The 15107-nt window shown below is 53.8% G+C and overlaps 1 protein-coding gene and 1 long non-coding RNA gene across 6 annotated transcripts in view; one reads left to right on the top strand and one right to left on the bottom strand.

The window, feature by feature from the left end:
* Positions 1-15107, top strand: part of ADAMTS14 (ADAM metallopeptidase with thrombospondin type 1 motif 14) — a 174115-nt gene that overhangs the window by 79724 nt on the left and 79284 nt on the right. The gene's annotated exons all lie outside the window — the stretch shown is intronic.
* LOC141276722 (uncharacterized) lies at positions 8384-13690 on the bottom strand. The gene is made up of 3 exons (XR_012326710.1): positions 13629-13690; positions 8995-9189; positions 8384-8479 (listed from the first exon to the last, which is right to left on the bottom strand). It is a non-coding gene; the product is annotated as an uncharacterized lncRNA (long non-coding RNA).

Here is a 15107-nt window from a genome sequence, read left to right as displayed (position 1 = left end):
CGGCTTCTGAGGAAACGTTCTCATTGGCTGTGTGACCCGGGCAAGTCACTTCCCCTCTCTGGGCTTTACTCTTCTCATTTGTCCAAGGAGGGGCTGCACTCACGCCGCCCTGGCAGACAGAACTCGATTCTGTGTGACATTTGCAGAAGCTGCGTCAGGTCTCGGAGGCTCCAGGGATGAGCTCCTGGAAGCCTGTTCTGCGGTGGAACTGAGGCTCCGGGAGTGGCTGGCCTGGTCCCTGCGTTTGGTGAGAGGCAGAACTGGACCTCCTGGGCTGGGCCCCTGCTTGTGCCCTGGGCTCCAGAGTCCAGTCCCTAAGACCAGTTCTCAGGGGTCTCCCTGACCTGGTCCCTGACAGGGACCACAGCCCAGCACAGAGGCTCCTTGTCCAGGGCAGGGATTTCTTCACCTCCAGCCCACTCCAGAAAACGGCCCTGTGTCCCGTGAGAGCAAGGGCTGTTCACTGTCACCCAGCTGAGCCACCTTTGGATTCAAAGGCCACAGTGCAGCCCTTCTGATGATAAGATTTCACCCTGCATCTTTACGTGGACTCTGGGTTTTAACCCCATCTTCTTCCATGTCTCAAATGCTGAAGTCATTCCGTCCAAAAAAATACGTACTGAGCACTGGCCATGGGCAGGGTCCACACGGAGATGTGAGAAAGTGAAAGTGACACAAATAATAACAGCAACAGTCATGAGCCGTAGCCACAGCCCAGGCACAGCACACGTACTGTCACGTGCATTCATTAACTTCAGCCATCGTGTAAGTGGGGAAACTGAGTCATGGGGAGGAGGTGTGAAGATAATATCAATACATAGAGCTTCTATTGGCAGAGGACTTTATAGTTTATAAAGCCTTTCAGTTGTATGAGGTGCGTACACAGATACTGTTGTAACCCTGCTTTGCAGAGAGTCAGGTCTTTAGGTCTCTGTCCTCAAGGAACTTGGGTGCTAAGCAGGGGGTACCCCACAAATAGTTTCAACAGTAACTTTTTGGTTTTCTGTAGCACAGCAGGGAGGGCTACTCGGTAAGTGGGAGTGATTATTATCTTTGTCTTAGAGAAGATAGTATTTGAACTGGGTCTTGAAGGATGAATAGAAGTTTGTTGGGGCCAGAGGGTGGGTAGGGCGTTCTGGGCAGAGGAAAGAACTTGCCAGTGAGGGAGCACCATGCTGGACGGGGCCGGGGAGGTGATCCTAGAAGACAATGGGCAGGTGGGCCTTGGTCTGACCTCGAAGGGAGGGCAGGATAGGAGAGGGGGCCCAGGGCAGGGAAGCAGCAGCCTGTTATCTGAGAAGAGTCTGGGCTGGGAGTTGGGAGCCATGACTGTGTGACCCTGGGCAAGCTGCCCTCCTTCTCTGGGCCTCCCTTGCCTCCTGGGTGTATCATGGAGCCTGTAATGGATGAGCTCAGAGCACCTTCTAGCTCTGGCATTGGTACCTTGTGACACAGGGCAGGCCTTGCTGGAGGAGTTTGAAGCCAGGCCACTGTAAACGTGTAGTCGACTGCCCCTTCCTGGCGGGTCCTGGGTCTGCTCCTGCCAGGCCTGGGCGGGGCTGCAGGTGCAGAGAGGAAAGACACCAATCCTGAGCTTGGCCCTCATGGCTTAGCAGACCTTCCAGTTGGAAGATGGTCGGAACAAACCCTCCTCTGTGTGGACAGACTTGCAGCCGTTTGGACTTTAGCTGCTCTGGTGAGAAGTGCTGTGTCTAACCTGATGACTCGATCCTCCTTTCCAGCTGGAACCTGCAGTGGGAGGAGTGACCATTATCTCTTCCACGTCTCCTGCCGTCCCACAGAGTCAGTCACCACGGGCACCGGGACAGACACTGGGCGGGTTCTGTGCACGGCGGTTAATTCATGCCTGACACTGAGGAATGGGCACTTTATCTCACTTCCCACCTGCTCTGCTGGAAGGCCTGGTGTGTCATAGTCAGGGAGGGGGTCGGAGGCGGGGGACCAGGAATGAGGAAGCCAGGACCCCTGCCCCAGATGAGTCTGGAGGATAATGGGAAACCAGACATAAAAGCAGACAGATTACAATCCTGTGTGAGTCAGCAGCAGGAGGACCCGTTTGTTTTGGTTAGGGGATCAGGGAGGGCTCCTGGAGGAGGTGGCATTGGCTCAAAATTGTTCAGACATTATAAACGTGAAAGAAAGTGCCAGGCCCTTGGCCAGCAGAGAGAACTGCTGACCCAGAGCAGGCTTGTGGGTGTTTGGGGGAAGGAAATAGGCGATGTGGGGAGGCCCAGTCGTACCTGCAGTGTTTCCTCTGGGGTTGGGGGCAGCTGTCAGATACTGGGGTTCCAGATTGGGAATGCGCCCAGGCAGCAGTGGCAGCCTGCTGGTCTACTCTTCAGAGCCTCCCTTGGGGATCCTGGCCAATCAACGTGGCAGTCCCCCCAATGCTCCTGTGACCCGAAACCTCAGGTCCTGTGGGCAGGGAGGGCCTGGGTCATCTCAGGTCCCCTGGCTGGGGCCAGGTGCAGGACAGACTCTCTGCTAGCAGTTGTGGTTCTGAAGTCCTGAGAGGCACATAGAGGCCTGGGTGGGGGGGCCACTACTTTGTGGGTCCTGGAGGGGTTGTGGGGTGCAGGAATGAGATCAGCAGAGTGGGACCCCTGCATACCATCAGGAGCCCAGGCTGCCAGCCTCCTGAAGGCCACTTGCCCCGCTTCTGCCTCTGTCTCCGGGGCTCCTGGGCCTCGCTGCCCCTGCACTGGGGTCACGGGGGCTGGGAGGCGTCACGTCCCCCCCTCTTTGCCCTCAGTGCCTCTGTGAGTCAGGGGCCTGGCGTGGAAGCAGCCGCACGTGTAAGATTTGTCACCATCTGGTTCTGTTTTCCACCCTCTGCAGAACGTGCATTTTTAACGGGTTACAGAGTAGACCCCTGGCAGGCGGTATGGGGAGAGGGCAGGGGAGGCTGTGTCCCAGCTCTGCTTCCTATCCTCTGCCCAATGGTGTGCAAGTCCCAGCAGTTCTCTGAGCCTCAGTCCTTTTGTCTTTAAAATGGTATTAAGATGCCAGGTGGAGGGCGTGTGTGTTGGGACTGACAGTTGAAATGGCCCGGGGTTTCTCTGTGGGGTGATGAAACGTCCTAAAGATGATTGCGGTGGTGGTTGTACAGCTTTATGCAGAGACGAAAAGCCATTACATTCTGCACTTTCTTTTTTTTTTAATTTAAAAAAGAAATTTTTTTATTGGAGTAGAGTTGATTTACAATGTTGTGTTTCAGGTGTACAGCAAAGTGAGTCAGTTATACAAATACATATACAGACATTCTGCACTTTAAATGGGTGGATTGTACGGTACATGAATTATGTTTCAGTAAAGCTGTTACCCGTAGGGCCTGGCCCATAGAAAGCCCCGTGACAGGCATTTTTAGTCATAATTAGGAAACAGTCTAGGGTGGCAGAAATTGTGGAGTCTCTCTACTCTAGTACAGACTAGCTGTGTGACCTTGAATAAGTTTCTAAATCTCTCTGTGCTTAGGATTCCTCATCTGTAAGGAGGAGAGGAGAACAATCGTCTATAGGACTGTTCAGAGGATTAAATAAGAAAATGTAAAAAAGTGAAGGGCCTGGTATATGGTGGGGCCTTAAAAATGGGGATTATTAATAGTAATATTTATTACTTTTTTATAGTAATTACTACGGTAATTACAGCTATCATTAATGGTGAGAAATACTAAAAGTATTGTTGGAGTCCCTTGTACTGCAACAGTACGTAGATTATCAGTGCTCTCTGATGTGAGCCCGAGGCCACCTCTGGTTCCCGGGTTCGCCAGGCCCTGCCTCCCCTCTGCTGTGGCAGCTTTCTCTGCAGAATGGTGCTTGCTCAGTGCGCGGGAGTATATTACGACTGGTCTGTAATAACCCCACATGCCTTCCAGGGCAGGAGGGTGCTGAGAGGTGCCAAGTGGAGCATTCTGTTAACAATCTGTAGGCATCTTCCCCCAGCCAGGCCCTTGACTAGCTCCTGGGGATGCAGGGTTGAAACTCACCCCTCTCTCCCTGTGCTCCAGAACCCATGGTTTAAAGAAGGCCGATATGCACAGTAGACAGCATGAAACAAGACTGATCGCACTAAACGTCAGTGTTGTGTAGGAATGCAGGGAAGTGTAATGCACTTGGTAGGTGGCCTAGAGGTGAGTACTGAGAAGGAGAGGTGCTCAGGGAAGGCTTCCCAGCGGAGGGGACATTTGGCCTGGGTATAAAAGCATCAATAGGAGCTTTTAAAGCCAAGAGCTAGGAATTTTAGGCATTCGCAGGGAAGGACATCCTACATCTTTGCAGGATTCAGGAAATGGTGAGTCATCTCAGCTACTCTCCACTGGAAAGGGGGGCGATGAAAATGTAGTTTGGAGAAACTCTGCCTCACTGTGGACTTAGATTTGCCCCTGTGGCCATAGGGAGCCATGGGAGGTTTGTAAGCAGGAGTCACTTTAGTATTTGGGGAAGCTGCTAGTCTTTCCAGCTGCATGCTGGCACAGTCCTATTGTAGCAGATTTGCCTGGGGCTCATCGGTGTCTTTGTGCCAATATCTGTCCTTGCCCCGGGGTTGCTCCATGACGTCTAGGGAGTGAGTGGGCTTTCCTGGCAGCTCCTTGGCAAGCACCCAGCTCTGCCTTGCTGTCTGTGCCTGCCCTGGGATGTGGAGTGTGAGGCCTGGAGTTTCAGAGGTGCCCTCACCCAACTGCCCTGCAGGCCTGTCCCCACACATCGTGGCCTGCGGGCTGCCTGCCCCTACACATCTGTGCCAACAACCCTGGGAGGGGCGGGGGATGTCTGGCCCCGCATTGGTGCAGAGCTTGTCGCCTTGCTCCACCTGCCTCTCCAGCCCCGATGGTGGATCCTGCCCTGCAGACCCTCACCCTCCCCAGCCAGCCTGGTGTGTTTGCACCTCACTTTGGAGCCCATGCCTTTGCTCATGCTGTTCACGCCTCCCACGGTGCCTTCCCTTCCCTCTGCTTGAGGCATCCCCCATCTTGGCCACCCAGTTCCCAGAAGTCAGGAACTGTCTTAAATGTTTGCATTTCTCTTCATGCCTAGCACAGGGCTGGGTTCGCGGTACACAGGAGGTCGGGACTTCAGCTGCCTCTAGGAGCAGGGATTAGCGCAAGGGAAGAGGGCCAGGTACTAGGGGAGAGGTGGGACAGCGGCAAATTCCTGTTTAAAGGGAGTGCCGATCTGGTATCACATTTGAGAATTTTAAGAGAGAAATCAGAAATATGGATTTTTAAGCAAAGTGTTCTATTTTTTAAGACAGTGTGTGGGCCCAATGCAGCAGGGCTCTTAGCTGGAGGCCTCAGCTTGCCAGTGAGCAGTGCAGGGGATGAGAGCATGACCCCTGCAACCAGACTGCCTGGGTTGAAATCCCAACCTTGGCTTTTTCATGCTGTGTGGCCTTGGGCAATTACTAAGCCTCTCTGTGCTTCAGTTTCCTCATCTGCAAAGTGGGGATAATATTAGTCACTTCATAAGAGCTGTCACGTGTGCAAAGGGCTTTATTAGCACAGTACCCGATATGCTTCAGCCGTCGCTATTAAATGGTGTGGATTTATTGGTTGAGTCTGCCGGGTCTGAGGGGATGGGAGCAGGAGAGAAGAGGAGAGGAAGTCAAGAGTACCCCAGTTTTCTGCTTTACAACCCCAGAGGGGTCTCTGGGCCTTTAGCTGGGCAGGCAGAGCCCATTCCTCCCAGCCTCCTCCAGGCTTGTTCATTTTTTTCTCAGGCTGCAGCTTGCTTCTCACTCCCGCCTACATTCTTCCCCTGGAACATTCCCATTGGGCTCTCAAGGGCAAGGTCTGAGCTTAGTCACCTGTGTGTCTCTATGACCCCGGCACCTGCCACAGGGCAGGCCCTCAGTGGATGTTGAGTGAGCTGACGGACCGGGAGAGGGAACGTGGCGGGCTCCCTTTCAGAGGCGGCCTAAAGCTCACGTTGGCATCTTCTCACCTCTGCCAGGTGGGGAGGGACAGCGGGCCTGTCCTCCTCTCTGTGGCTGTCTGTCTGCTCCTAGGCCAGCGATGGATGACACATGGCACTCGCAGTGCCACTTGGCCTCCTGCACGCCCGGCAGGCCCAGCAGGCCAGCTGTGCACGCTGCCCCCGAGTGCGTGTCCCAGTGTGTGCTCCAGGCACCCATGCCCCGTGGGCCTGAGCCAGTGGGTGAGGCGAGACTGTTTGCTTTCCTGCCCTCAGTGTGCCCTTTACTGGCGAGTTTCTGTCTCCAGAGCTCGCATCCTCTGCGAGGGTGCAACCTGCTTCATCACGTTTGCTATTCAGGTAACACAGTTCCCTGAGAAGCCCTCAGTCCTTTGTAGAATTTATGTTTCTATAACGAAAACAAGAAATTGTCTTTTTAGAGAAAAAGGGAGCTTCTGACCTGCCACATCAGGGTGACTGTGGGTCTTTAGGTAGAAAGTGGCCTACAGCCCTTCTTACACTTCATAGAGCATGTCCCCCGTGGTCACTTCCTGCTTGTGGGGCTGTGGTCTGGGGGCTGCAGGCATGGGCAGCAGTCAGCATGCGGTGACTTGACCCCAGCCAAATCCCAGGAGGCGGGAGCACAGGTTTTCCTGGGGAGATAGGCAGTGTGGGGAAACTGAGTGACTGAATCAGTTATCCACAGCTGTGAAACAGACCAGCCTAAAACTGCTGAACTTAAAACAACGGCATATTCTTTCCACAATTCTGTTGGTTGGCTGGGTGATTCCTCTGCCGGTTGCTGCCCGGACAGTTGGTGAGGCTGGAAGGTCCAGGCTGACCTCATTCACACATCCGGCATTGGCGCTGGCTGTTGGCTAGGCAGCCTCAGTTCTCCTGTCTGTGGCCTCACATCCTCCAGTAGGTAAGACCAGCTTCTTTCACGGCAGTCTCAGGGTAGCATTCCAAGAGGGTAAAAGTGGAAGCTGCAAGATCTCGTAAGGAAGATCTAGTCTTGGAAGTTGCATAATGTTGCTTCTGTGCATTCTGTTGGTCAAAGCAAGCCACAAGGCCAGACTAGATTTTCCAAGAGTGGAGGAATGGACCCTACCTCATTTCGAAGAGGCATGGGAGCAGAGACAGGAGGCATTGTTGCAGCCATCTTTGCAATCGTTCTCCCATACTGACCCTAGGCAAGTGGCTCGACCTCTCTGAGCCTCAGTTTCTGTATCTGTAAAGTGGGTGTTCCTACCTTGTAGTTTTGTTGATTAGAAATCAGGCACTTACAAGTGCTGCCACAGTGTCCAGAACAATGAATGGTAGCATTTGCTGTTATTATTGTTGATCTCTTGGAATAAACATAGAAACTGAGGCAGGTTCCACAGTGGGTTTGTTTCCAGACCCCTGGACGCCCATTCTAGTGCTCTTGCCTCCCAGAAGGCCCCATCCCAGCAGGTCCTCTGTCTGAGTGGCCCAGGGTCTGGATCCTGGGTGGTTTTCCAGTCTTCGAGGCGGTCAGATCTTGCAGTTTCACTTCCCTAGTTTCCCCACGGCTGTGCCTTGCTGTCTGCTCTGGGTTAATAACTTATTTATGATATGGAATAGAAGCCAGACATCACCTCACTGCCGCTCCTTCCGTGCAGAGCCGGCCTCCCATTCCAGGGAGGGCTGGTCTAGGGGCTGGTTTTGTTTTACTTCCCTGGCATCTTCGGGCTGGCTGGAGGGAGGGTGGCCTCTGGGCTGCTCCGTGGGCTGGTGAGTGGGGTGGGGGCTGTGCTTGCCTTCCACCTGCCTTCCAGCCTCAGTGCGGTCCAGGCCCAGGGCTGGGCTTTTGGTGAGGACCTGGGGAATTTCCGCATTCCCCGGACCCTGCAGTGGAAAGTTCCCAAATCATCCGCCAGGGCCGGCCTTCTGTTTTCAGCATGTGGGCCTTTTCCGGCCTATAAAGCCTTAGAAACAACAAGAACAACAATAAGAAGAACAGCAGCAGTAGTATTTGTAGGCTGCCTCATCCCTGGCAGCTCCAGGGAGCTCCGTATCAGCACAAATAACCCTCCTGTTATGAACACCTCCGGCAGTGAATCTCAGCTCAGCGTCACTGCCAAAGTTCACCCTAACTCAGCTATGACCAGAAGAGGCTTTGGGGGCCTCTCGGTCCCCTTCTCACTTTTCCAGACAAGGAAGCTGAGGCTCAGGGAAGGGAAAAGACTCACCCAGGGTCACGCAGTGAGCGACTGTCAGGGCCAATGGGGTCCAGGTCCCTGACTCCCAGTCCCGTGCTCCCCCCACAATCCCACACAGCTTCTCCTGAGTTAGTAGACGGGAATCGTTCCTTGAGGTCCTAAACCCTGTAACGGCCAGGGCCTCGGTGGCCGTGGCAACGACTTCAGAGCGCAAACACTGAAGGGATTGGTCCCTCAGTTGCCTCGTGGGGGGCGTCCTGGGAGTTCTTGGGCCTGGGTGCCGAGTGGAGGTGTTTACGAGGCTTCCCCTGCAAGGGTGGACAGCTCAACTTCTGCGTGTCGTTGTCCTCCTGAAGACTGGGAAACCTGTTCAGAGAAAACAAATGCCAGCCTCCCAGTGAGCAGGATTTGAAGCTCAAACGAAACCTTCTGGTGCACCTCAGCTCCAAGTCGCCATTGCCGCTGTTTTATCCATTTTCAGAATTTTGCAGGGCAGTGGGTTGCCGTTATGCACACATCACTTGACGTGGAACATTAAAACCCTGCACTCTCCTTTTCTTCTTCTTTCCATAACATGGCTGAGGGGGCAGTAGATCAGGCCCTTTTAGAGAAACCTCTGAATGTGGGAGTGTTTGTTAGGACCTGGTCGGTCTGAATGCAAACCCTGTTCCCAACACGTTGCTTGAAGCCCTTTGTCAGTTTTTGCTTTTAAGCCAGCCAAATATTTATACCTTTGATCTGTCCAGAAAACATTCGTCCCCCCAGGCCACCCCGCCCCACAGCAGAAGTTAATTTCCGCCCCTTGAGGTTGGCAGGAGCCCACACTCTGAATTAGCTCCTCCAGCCCAAAGAGGCCTTGTTGAGTGCTTATATTTTCTCACCTCATAATTCACAGTCCCGAAGCTGTCCCCTAAGCCACAGCGTGTTTTGTGGGAGAGGACTCTCATTAAGGGTGGTATGCCCAAGGGGGTTCATTCTGGAGGCTTGGACCTGAGGATGTTGGCCGAAGGTGCCTTGTTCCGAAGTTGGTCCTGTGTTGTGGATCAGTACTTGTCCTCTTGTGGAGAAGCTCGCATCTGGAAGAGGGACAGACAGACATATGTGGGCGGGATAGAGCACCCGCCAGAACCACTGGGGACGTGGAGGAGGGGGCGGTGATGGGGTGACACGTGAGCTGGGCTGGAAGGGCATCCCGCAGAGCTCTCCGCAGGGCACAGGCACGGAGGCCCGCGTGCACAGGTGTGGCTTTCCAGCTAATGTGGTTTTGTCCACTTGTCCCCACTGTGCAGAGGAGGGCGGCGATGCCTGGAGGGGTATGTGTGGTCAGGACCCCCATGTGGGGTTAGACCTGGGCCCGGCACAGGAGTTCAGGCGTCTAGGTCCACTCATCTTTCCATTCTCCTGTGCTCACCTGCCTCTGCAGGGCCCTCTGGGGGCAGGCTGATGTCAGGATGGATCAGAGGGGAGCCCTGGCTGGGACAAGTGACCTGCTGGGGGCCAGCCCTCCACTGCAGGTAGGACCGGCCGCACCCTTTCCTGGAGCCACCCCACTGTCCTCTGGCTTGCTTCTGAGCTGTAGGGTTCAGGCCTAGAGGCGGGGAACCATACCCCAGCTCAGGGCCTGGCAGCTACACCGCCTCCTGGCGTTTGAGGGCTGCTTCCTGTCTCCTTGTCTTGAAGCCTCCGCTGCTGCCAGGACTTTGGGCCAAGCAGGGAGCCAGGTGGAGCTCCCAGCCCAAGCTTGGTGGGCCGTCCGTGGTGGTGACTGAGGGGGGAAGCCTCAGAGCCACTTGGCTCCTGGGTGTAGGGAATGGAAATTAATGGTGGCTGCCAGCCTGGCAAGGTCTGCCCTTGACTCTGGCTGGGCTCCAGGGTGGGGGCTTGCGGCACAGGGGGACTCTCTGAGCACCTGCATGTGAGGCCCCGCCCTGCCGCTGGGCCAGGACCCCTGCCACTGGGCAGGGAGGGGTGTCATAAAAAGCAAGCACCCTTCCTGTAAGAACATTTGCCAAGCCTGAAGCAGAGCTGCAGGAAGATCTAAGCAGCTCTGTTCCCCGCAGAGCCAGAGGACAGACTCGGTCGCCACCTGCAGCAGCAGGAGCAACGTAGAGATGTCGCTGTTAATGTCCTCACTCTCTGCACTGTGGGCTCCCAGTTGGGAGGGCTGTGACAACATTGACTGGCCACTGGCCGCCCAGTAGATCACAGCCTCCCTCCCCACCTCTCAGACCCACCCAGCTCAGGGCAATTTTGGCGAATTACGCTTCACTCGCAGTGAAGTGGCACCTTAAGGGCAGGCGGTGGCTGGGTTCTAAGGTAGCACCTAAGGCACAACTCACGTGTCGTCCAGGTGATCCTTGGTCGTGCTCAGCCCGGGGAGATGCGCACAGCGTAAGAGGGGTGCAGTCACCCGGCCTGTCTGGACTCCCCTTCCCCGCCCCCGCCCCCCCTTGGTCTGGGTGTATACTCAGTGTCCTCTTGTCCCCTGTCTGTCTTTCTTGCCCACTTCCTGTATTATGACCGACTGATTCTGGTCGGACACCTGATGCTGATACTGCTGTTTGTGAAACATGGATGATCACTTAAACATCCCATTTAGTGCCATTACACCATTTGGGAGCTTCTAGAATTGAGACCAGGGGTTCCTAGCCCTGGGTGCACGTGAGAATCACCTGGGAAGCTTTGACACAATGCTGATGCTTGCCGCTCCCCCACCCACCCACCGCCCCACCACTGCCCCATCTCCCCAGATGTGATTCATTTGTCTGAGGTGTGGCCTGGGCGTCAGTCGGTCTGCAGATTCCGCAGGTGACCCTAATGGACATCTAGGGGTAAGACCCACTGCTGTAGCCTCCTGGAAAAGTCTACTTTGTGTTTGATGGAAAAGTTGGGGGACCAGGGGAGCCAGTCCGAGGAAGGAAAGAAAGGGAAAGGCCACACACCTGCTGTGGGCCAGGCCTCAGCAGGGGGCATGTCCCGTTCATTACATCATTTCATTTCGTTTCAGGCATGGAAACTGAGGCTTGGAGAGTGTCACCCAGCGGGGAAGGGTCCAGGCTGGGACAGAGCCCCAGATATTTCACTCCCAAGTGTAGCTGCTGCATCACTTTGCAGGGAGGTTGGATGACAGAAAAGGAGGGTTACATTGGGTTCGTTTCCTTCTTTTAAACTTTGTTTTAAAGTGATTGTTATACAATTTTTTCTTGCTCATTGTAGCAGGCAGACATGCTGTGCGGAATCAGGTTTCCTTTTCAGATAGGGGAATCATAGAAAAGTTAGAAAACACCTAAATGTTTAAAGAGAAGGAAATTGCCTACAAGTTCACACCCAGGTGGTGCATTTCCACCAGCCTTTGGTTTGCCCATGTTCTGTCTCACATTTACAATTCCTGTGAATCAGTCTTTTCTTGGTAAGGACTTTTCCCTTAAGGATGCCGGGGAGAAGGATCTTTGCTACAAATGGGCTGGGCCCACCAAGGCCCCAGTAGCCTTTCACCCAGCACCTCCCAGGGTGTGAGGCCTGCAGAGGTCATGACCCTGGGAAGTGGGCGGAGACAGCAAGCACTCATCCAGGGTAACTGCCTCCAGCTGGTGGAGGCTCTCCTCTTCCCGTGCTTCATCTGAGCCTCAGGGCCTTCTGGGACTTCTGCGGCGCCCCGCCCGTGTGGGGTGTGCGTTGCCCTTTGAGGACAAACCTGGCGGCTCTCGGCTCCATCCTCCGAGGGCTCCTTCCTCCTGCCTGTCCCCAAGGCTGCAGCTCGGCGTGAATCAGCTTTCAGACTCCCCTTGGCTTGGGCCCAGGCCTTGGCAGCCCAGCCTCCAGCAGAGCTCCTGTGGCTTGGGGCTTCCACATCAGGTTTGAATTATGTGGAATCTCAGCGTCCACAGGCTTTCATCCCAGCCGTGCTGACTCACGCTTCCATGGTAGCGGGCAGCCTGTGCACCTCATGCATGTGTGTCGTCTGAGTGCCTGTGTGTCGTCTGTGTGTGTGTCATCTGGGTGCATGTGTGTCCCTTGTTCCTGTGCATATGTGCATCTCCGTGCTTATCTCCCTGTGTGTGTCATCTAACAGCTTTATTGAGATTCACGTACCATGTAAGTCACCCATTCAGAGTGTACGATTCAGTGGATTTTTATTATATACCCAGAATTGTGTAATTATCACCATGTTCAATTTTAGAACATTTTCACTATCTCAGAAAGAAGCTCTGTGTCCTTTAGCTATCGCCGCCCCCTCTCGCCGCCCCCTCTGGCCACCCCCAGCTGGGATCCATTACTCCAGCCCCCGGCAACCACTAATCTATCTTCTGTCTCTAGATTGCCCTGTTCTAGAGTTTCAAATGAATGGAATTGTATAATATGTGGCCTTTTGTGACCGGCTTCTTTCACTTAGCATAATGTTTTCAAGATTCACCTACGTTGTAGTATTCTTCAGCATTTCTTACTTTTTTATGGCTAAATAACATTCCATTATATGGTTACACCACGTTTTGTTTATCCGTTCATCTGCCGATGGGCATTTGGGTTGTTTCCACTTCTTGGCTGCTGTAAGTAATGCTGCAGTGAACATTTGTGTAAAGGTTTTTATGTAGACTTATGTTTTCATTTCTCTTGAGTTTATACCAAGTGGAATTGCTGGCTCATATGGAAACTCTGTTTAATATTTTGTGGAACTGCCAGACTGTTTTCCTAAGTAGCTGCATCGTTTTACATTCCCACCAGCAATGTATGAGGGTTCCAATTTCTCCACATCCCTGTCAACACTTGTTAGTGTCAGACTTTTTGATTCTAGCCATCCTTGTGGGTATGAGGGGTATCTCATTGTGGTTTTGATTTGCATTTCCCTAATGACTAATGATGTTGAGCACCTTTGCATGTGCTTATTGGCCATTTGTATATCTTCCCTGGAGAAATGTTTACTTAGGTTCTTTCCCCATTTTTAAATTGGGTTGTCTTCTTCTTAGTGAGCAGTAAGGGTTCTTTACCTATATTAGACGTAAGTCCCTCACTAGGAGGGCAGAGGCTGGTTTCATATCTTTTTGCACCCCACCCCCACCCCCAAGCCCAGCACGCAGTAGATGCTTCGTAAAGACCTACTGAGAGAGGGAACGATGGTCTCAGGCTATGGGGGCGTGTAGGGTGGCACTGGCCACCTCACGTTCGTCGTGAATCAGAGGCAATGGCCCAGGATGATCCCACAGAGGGTCTGGTCCCTGCAGGTTATGTTGGGTGTGTCTTTCAGTTGAATTGATTTAACAGAACCACTGGGGAGGTGGAAGGACTTGAAAAAAACCTAATCCCTGGACCCACCCCTCCCCTTGGTTTTTGGCTTGAGTAACTGGGGAAAAGATAGTGTCATTTGCTGAGATGGGGGAGGCATGGGGAGGAGGAGTAGGTCTGCTTTAAAGTTTGCGGTGCCCAGCGGAAGCCCAGGGTCTCTATCAGGGAGACTGTTGTACAGTCTTACATGGAATTTCGGGAGGGGTCAGAGCTGAGGATGTAATTTTGGAGTTACCTGCAAATACATAATCCCCACAGGATCAGGAGAAATCCCCAGGGAGCATGTGTGTGTGTGTGGCTGGAGGAGCTGAGTGAGACCAGGACAAAGAAGTGATTTCTGGCTCTGGCCACATGAGGTCACAGGTGACTGTGATGAGAGCAGTTTCCAGGAAGTGGTGGTTCTAGAAGCCCCTGTGGTGTGGATAGAGGCGAGGCATGGAGGTGCAGGCGGTGAGTGTGGACAACTCTTTCTGCTGTGGAGGGAAGCAGAGACCCTGGCAGTAGCTGGACAGGGCTGGGAGGGAATTTCACATATGGGAGATCCTCAAGTGCACTTATCAATACATGTCAACGAGACTGAATCAGGAGAGAGGGAGGGCCTGATGATGCCAGAAAGAGGGATGCTAATTGCAGGAGTTAAGTCTTGAGGCGGTGAGAAGGGGGTGGTCCTGAGCACAGGGCACGGCTATGGGAGCTCATGTGGTGGTGGGAGAGCCCTGCCGGACGGTGTCTGTTTTCTCCTTGAAAACAGGAGAGGGTGGGGGCGGGACCAGTGTTAGATGTCCAAGCCAATGGGAAAACGGGAACACAGATGTAACAGGGCAGTGCTGCAGAGTCCCCTGCCTGCATCGTGCTCACGTGAGAGCTCTGGACACTGATTCCAAGGGAGACCAGTGGGCACCGTGTGCGTTTTCTCCATCAGTGTGCAGACGTGGAGTGGGTGGCGGCTTGGGTTGAACCAGGGCAGAGGCTTCTCTGGGAGAGCAGGATGGAGGGAAAGGCAGGAGAGAGTTATGGGTGTTTGCACAAGAACTATTATGTGTCTGGATCGAGAAGTCCAAGGTGGTGAGAGGAGAAGTGAGGACTTGGAGGGGGGATTGACAGTGGTGGAGTGGTGGGGCCATGTGTTGGAGGTCTTGATGAAGTTTAATTGTAGCTGGAGCCAATGTGCTAGAGTTAGGTGAGCAGGATGGTGCGGGGAGAGAAGGAGACACCCGCAGTCAAGGTTTCTGAGGTTGTAGCAGGTGATGTGATCTCGGAGGCAGCCTGGCTGGCAGTGGCTGGGGATAGAAGTAGGTGGCTCTGTTGGGGGCGAGCCTAGTGGAAGCCACTTCTGATTCTCATGCCATTCCCAGGGTGTGCATCACCCAGCCTCCACTTGCTGGGTTTACTTTTGTTTCCTCCAGTGGAACAGTTTCAATCTGAATTTGCTGGAAGCCTAGAACCTGAGACAGCACAGCTGGCAGTCAAACCCTCGTAATGGAATTTCCAGAACAAGTTCAGGCCCGAGAATGCACTCTCCTTGGGAGGTGGCAGGATGGTAGGGTTGGGGGTGGCCTGCTCTGCTTCTTTCCCTGCTGGGGAGGCCCCACATAGGCCGGCCTTGGAAGGAGGAGGAAGGGGAGACCTGGCCCACACCTCAGCTGGCTCCACTGCAGCCGCCATCTCGAAATGGGCCCTCCTTCTGGGCATTTGACAAAGGTTGGCCAATCTG

This window comes from Tursiops truncatus, chromosome 16 (assembly GCF_011762595.2).
Source record: "Tursiops truncatus isolate mTurTru1 chromosome 16, mTurTru1.mat.Y, whole genome shotgun sequence".
In the NCBI taxonomy this organism is placed as follows: Eukaryota; Metazoa; Chordata; class Mammalia; order Artiodactyla; family Delphinidae; genus Tursiops; species Tursiops truncatus.
Note: the sequence above shows the minus strand (reverse complement) of the source record. Positions and strands in the feature narration are given on the sequence as shown.